Raw genomic sequence first — 6,928 nt, forward strand, 5'->3', positions numbered from 1 at the left:
AAGGTAGCATATCGACTAGACCTGTTAGATGAGCTTAGCCAGATTCAAAACACCTTCCATGTGTCACCGCTTCGGAAATGTGTCACTGATGAGTCCGAAGTCATCTCGTTGGACGACATCCAATTGGATGATAACCTGAACTACATTGAAAGGCCCGTTGCCATCTTAGATAGGAAGACTAAGGTTCTTCGAAACAAGGAGGTGGAGTTGGTAAAGGTGCAATGGCAGCACCGCAGGGGATCCGAGTGGACCTGGGAGCCGGAGGAAGATATGCGAGATCACTACCCGAAATTGTTTAGATCAGCAGACTTCGAGGACGAATTCTAGTATAAGTGGGGGAGACTTATAACACTTGTTCTAGGTATTACTTAATTTATTTAAGATCCAGGGTTTTGGTGTGTGGACGCGGCGAGTTGGGGGTCCAAATCATTGAGTAGAGGGCATTTCAAGGAAGCGGCTAGGCTTTGTAATTTCCGACTCGACAAGTAGGTACTGTAATGATAAAACCCTAATTTTAGGGTTTTCACCCTATGTAATCTCCTTAAGAGCCTTCATGCTGACCTCCCATTAGCCTCCAAACCCCAAGAACGCATGTGCTAACCCTAATCCCCATTCTATTCGTTTGGTGAGCTAGAGTGACCTTTGAAGCTTAAGAAGAAGGAGTTAGTAAGAAGATCTAGCAAATCAAGAACCTATCCTTGAGCTTGACCATCTTGTGGACTGCTGTAAGTCTTCAAGACTCGATTTTTATCATAGAATATGGCTAGATCTTGAGTTTACTCTTCATTTCCTACTCTTCTTGTTGATTGCATGCATGATGTTCATAAAGTTTGCAACTTTATGAATCTCCAGAGCAAAATGGTCCCAAGGTGAGCTAGATTTGGCCTTTGGTTGAGCAAGGACACCATGCAAGTGTTTTAGGGCATATTTCCCTCTTTTGTGTCATTTTGACCTAGGGACATGCATTGGACATGCATGTCCATAAAGCCTCCATCTTTGGAATGTTTTGAGGACTAGAAACCTTTCTGGAAAGGAGGGATTTTAGATCCCTAGAGTTTTGGACCTTATGGAAAAGCTTTGGAGCTTTTCAATATTTGAAAAGGGCCTTAGAGCATTTGGAACGGTTCTAGAGGATAAATTTGGAAATTTTATCCTTATAGACACCTTAGGGCTTTAGATCTAATCCCTAGAGTCCCTGGATTCGGTGTATCATCACAACAAGCAAAAGGAAGGGGGACTCGACGAGTTGCCCTAGGAACTCGATGAGCCGGATTGGGTTTCCTCGCCTTCTGAATATCAAGTGAACTCATCGAGTTGATGAAATAACTTGGCGAGCTGGTTAGGGACTCGATGGGTGTTTACTCTCACTCACCGCTTCCTTGACTGGTGGAAGGTCGTTAGCCGAACGGTTAGGATAGGACACTAACTCCCCCTCATTAAAAGTATAATGATAAATATAAAGTAACTAAACTTTTATTAAATTCCCAATCTTAGTTACTTTAGGAAAAATGTGAAAATGGTGCTAATCCATGAAATTACAATTTTCACCTTGTTAAGTCGTTAGTAGAGCGTGTGTGGTTAACTGGAACACTAATTTGGGACTGGCAATGTGTGGCAAATGGTAGTTTGGTTTTAATCATAGATCAATGGAGCTTGTATGGTTAACCGGGACATTGATTATGTGATTTGTAACATTGGGTGTACCAAGCTAATTGGCATGGTTATTCACACCTTGTTTGTGATCCTTCGCATCCCAGTCACAAAACTTGAAGGGCGCAATCGAGAATTAAACATGTCATTGAAAAGTTTAATGAATCTCAAGGAATCTATGAATTTCAAATCTAATTAAACTTAATAATCTATTTTGTTTTTCATGGTGGAAAGATACCATCAAAGTGCTCGATGGGAGAGGTATGAGATCATTTCCTCCATGATCACAACCAAAATGAAGGATGGAGAGTCCATCATGGCCCACTTGCAAAAGATGCAAAGATATGTGGACTGCTTGCTTAAATTGAATGTCAATTTTGATGAAGAGTTGGCCATAGATATAATTCTACACTCTTTACCTTCTTATTATGATCAATTTCATATGACTTATCATATGAATAAGGAGGAGTTCACTCTTAGCAAGCTTCGAGGCCTTCTAAGGACTGCAGAAATCAACCTGAAAGGCAAGTCGGTTGTGTCTATTCTTACTACTACTTCTGCCCATGTTCTTGCAATCGGACATGGGAAGGGAAAGAAGAGGAAGGCACCCTCCAAGAGCCGCAATGGAAGTCTCTTGATGGATCCTCTTCTAGTAGGACCAAATCTGGTTTTGCTAATTCCTCATCCAATCTTATGGATGTTGATTGTTTCCGTTGTCATGAAAAAAGGCACTGGAAATGAAGTTGCCCCAAGAACTTGTTGGAAATAAATGATGGGAAGATCAAGCCCTCCTTTGTAGGTATTTACATTATTCAATCTAATAAATCATCACATGCTAATTCTTGGGTCCATGATACAGGTTGTGGATTTTACATTTGTTCTAATTTGCAGGGACTAAAAGGAAGTAAGTATGTGGAGCATGGGAATATAAACTTAATCATGGGAAATAGGAAAGTGTCGCCTGTGACCAAGATTGGAGTTTATTCTTTATTGCTTAGAAATGGTTTTGATTTAGATTTGAATAACTGTTGTTACTACGCCAACATGGCGAGAAATATTATTTGCTTTCACAGTTTGTATAAACAAGGTTTTACCCTTTTTTTAATAATGAAATTGGTGGTATTAATGCTTATTACAATGGTGTATTTTATTTTGAAGCATTACCTTGTAATGTTATGTATGAAATTGTGATGGTTGTAGATAACTTAGGAAATAATGTGTTGCATATTGATTCGTCCAATGTTTTAGATAAAGCATAATTATGGCATTATCTTCTTGGACATGTTAACAAGAAGCGCATAGTCCAACTCCAAAAGGATGGAGTGTTGGAGTCATTTGACTTAAAGTCGGATGATGCTTGTGAATCTTGTTTGCTTGGAAAGATGACCAAGAGACCCTTCATTGGTACTTAAAAAAGGGTTGAGGGTTTGTTGGATCTCATACACACTGATGTGTGTGGACCCTTCAGATCCGCCACAAGGGATGGTAATCGCTTATATATGACGTTTACTGATGGTTACAACAAATATGGCTATATCTACTTAATCAAACATAAGTCAAAAACCTTTGAAAAGTTCAAAGAGTTTAAACAAGAAGTGGAGAATCAGTGGGGCAGGAAGATAAAGATGCTCTAATCCTATCGAGGATGAGAGTATCTTAGTATCGAGTTCCAAGACTATCTTAAGGAATATGGAATTCTTTCAAAATTGACGCCACCTAGGACACCACAACTTAATGGTGTGGCTGAGAGGCGCAATAGAACCTTGCTAGACATGGTATGTTCCATGATGATTCGAGCATCGTTACCTATCTCATTATGGTGGTATGCCTTAGAGACTGTCGCCCATATCCTTAATCTAGTCCCTACCAAAAAGGTTTCCAAAACACCTCATGAGATGTGTGATGGGTTTTGAGCATTATAACACTTCCTAAGTGTACATGAAACCCTAATAACCTTGGATCTATGTTTGTCTAATTATATTGCAAAGTTGATTTCCAAGGTTATGATCCTATCTAGCATACATGGGGAACAATTTTAACTTGATTAAAAGATAGAACTACATACCTTGTTGTTGATTTTGATCCTTAAAACCTTGTGAGCCTAGCACCCCAAGTGTGATGCCTCAAATTGTAACGCCCGGGTTTTCAGGGCTAAGCATTTTTGTCAATGTAATAGTCTAGGTCAACTATTGTAACTCTTTTTGAAGTAATAAATATGAAATATTTGAGTATTATGTGAATTATGTGTGTTTATGTGTTTATTATTTAATTATAAATGTATAATTAATAAAGAATAAAAATGAGCATCAAAATTAAAGTGTGAGATAATCCCGATATCTCTACATAAAGTTGTAGAATATGTCTCAAGGTTTCCGTACATATAAAGAATGCCGAAATCCGAGCTATAACGAAGAAGTTATGGCCCGCCGAAGTTTTACGGCAAAACCGGCACGACACCGGGAGACGTAAATAGTGAATTTACGATAGAAGACTTTTTAGCCTTAGCAATCTAAACAAAAGTCGTAGAATATGTTAAACTAAGAACATCGATAAAAAGAACGCCCAAATCTGACTTCGTATGAAGACGTTATGATTTTTCTAAGATTCGGCTTAGCAGTGCACGGCCTGAAACTCGAATTTTAGTTCGAGCGGTTTTTGGCTTACGCAACGTAAATGAGAGTTGAAGATCTCATTAATAGGAAATCAACGGTAAAAAGACAGACAAAAACAGAGTCTGTATGTAGAAGTTATTAATTTTACGCAGACGTTTAACAGTATAATCTCCTTGTACTGTTAAATTTAAGATCGGTCGAGAATTAGCTGACGGTGTCAAAATGAAAGTTGTAGATCTTATTATTACCTACGCGTGGATATAAAGAATGTCAAAAACGGAGGTCGTATGTAAAAGTTACGGATTTTAGAAGTCGGAAGTGTGCTGTGCGAAAATGGGTGATGTGGCACAATCTTGGCCATTGCTTTCTCCCCAAGGCTTGCCACCAGATGGTGACATGTGGCACCAAGTTCAGCCACATTTCACCCTATAAATACCACCTCTCCCACCATCATTTTCTTCACACCTTTCCCATTCTTTCTTCTCTTTACTCTCTCTCTCTCTCTCTAGAACCTCTCTCTAGCCCCGAAATCCCCCGAAAAGCCTAGGGAACCTCCCTAGCACGAGGCGGAAGCCCCGGAGTGCTCGAAGGCTCTGAGAAGAAGAGCTTTTCGGCTCGGGAACGCTGCTCCAAGCAAAGCCCGGTTTTCTATAAAACCCGCTGTAAGTGAGCTACGCCTACGGTATTTTTAATATAACTTTTATTTAATTATAGTAACGTTATTAGGAACTTATAATAAATACTTGGGCTATTATTATGGGTTATATAAGTATTTTTTTGACGCTTATATAATAATAATAATAATATCTAGACTATTAATTAGTCTCGACGAATAATAAACTAAACTCTAGTGGTAATAATACTAGGTTTCGTCGAAGAAAAATTCTTTTTAAGAAGCGAAGCGCTGTCTGAGTTCGGAATCACCACCTTTTCCGGTGAGTGCATAGTTACTTTCAGCTTACACATAGATATGAAGTATTTTATATAAATTACGTGCTATGTGTGCATATTATCTGAATACTTACTATCTACGTTAGATGAACGTTGTTATACATGTTTTCAATGATTTAAACTGTATATGTATTTTATATCTACGAAAATGTTGGGGTAAAACATGGGTAGATGTAATAGGTGATGTGTGATAAAATGATGAGAGGCCTCGATGTTGTTGTTGTTGATCCAGTCATCTAGCGGAGTATAGATGACGACCACGGACTCTTCTAGACAGTCCAATGGAACACTAGCAGGCTCGCAACCTGTAGGTGTTGTGAACGATGTGTTCACCGGTGTACTCCATCCCCTACATGGTTTCCTATTAGGACATTTATTGCTGAGGAATCCCCTTATCAGTAGTGTTCGTCCCGATGATGATCCTTAGGCTAGGTCCCTTATGATAGGTGTTTAGGGACGTAAAGTGAGGATAACGGGAATGGGTAATCGGGTTATTGTTGATTGATGAAATTAATAAACTTATTTATTGTGGGTTGAAAACCCTATGTGCTCACCAGGCTCCCAAGCCTGACCCACTGAGTTTTATGCATTACAGGTAGTGGCGCATGAGCATAGGTGTGATGTTTTGGACGAGGGATTACGGATATAGGCCTGTAGATATGAAATAATGTAGTAAGGCTTATATTGTACTGTTTATACTTTTGATATGTACGAACATGACATCCCGAGTCTTTTAATGAAATACATTTCTATGGAAATGCTTTTGATAAATCTTTATCATATTATTGTTTTGGGACAAATTCCGCAACCCTTTTATTAAAAGATAACTCTGATTTTGAAATAAAGTATAAACAAAACCGGTCTTTTCTGGCCTTGATTTTGGGGATGTCACACAAATGCTTCACACAAAACCAAATGTTATGGAGTAAACTTGGAGAGAAAGTATAACACTCTAAAAATCGGCTCTAGCCCTCAAGTATGCATGCATAGCCAATTTTTGGAGAAACGTGAACTTTATATAGTGTTGACACATCTAGGGTTACACCATGTAAACCCTAATGTGTCATGACTCTTCATTACCATGACCCATGGGTTTGTAACTCCCATGGAGCCTCCATGGAGCATCCAATGGGTTTAACCCAACTTGATTACCCATGAAGCCTCTTAGCCCACTATACAAGATATGGATGATTTTCATAATCAATCCATATATTGAATTAGTTATCTTAATTAATTCTAAATTAATTCATGATAAAACTAATTCAATAATATTATTAATATATTAGAACTTATAATATATTAATAACCATAAGTGTTATTTCTCTCATTTAATCTATCCAATTGCATGGTGCCATGCAACCCAAATGGACCACGCCGGGTCGGGTCAAGTATTTACCAGAAATAGTTATAAACTTAGACACCGTACCCAACAGTCTCCCACTTGGATAAGTCTAATAACTATAACTGTAATACTTCAGGAACCGATCAGCAATCGTAGCTCTTTTCAAGGTTTCTCGGAACTGAGAAGATGATGGTACGCCATTTTAGATAAGGGATCATATAATCCTCTGTTCTAGATATCAGCCGTACAAATACCTGGAACATGGTCTTACTCATTGTCCAGCAGTTTGTTTCCCGATTTCTGATTTGTTTGACAAAGAATTTAATTGAACACATCAACTTAGTTCTGATCGGGCCTGGTACATAGGTCAAAA

This window comes from Lactuca saligna, chromosome 9, assembly GCF_052625555.1.
Source record: "Lactuca saligna cultivar CGN05327 chromosome 9, ASM5262555v1, whole genome shotgun sequence".
Classification (NCBI taxonomy): Eukaryota; Viridiplantae; Streptophyta; class Magnoliopsida; order Asterales; family Asteraceae; genus Lactuca; species Lactuca saligna.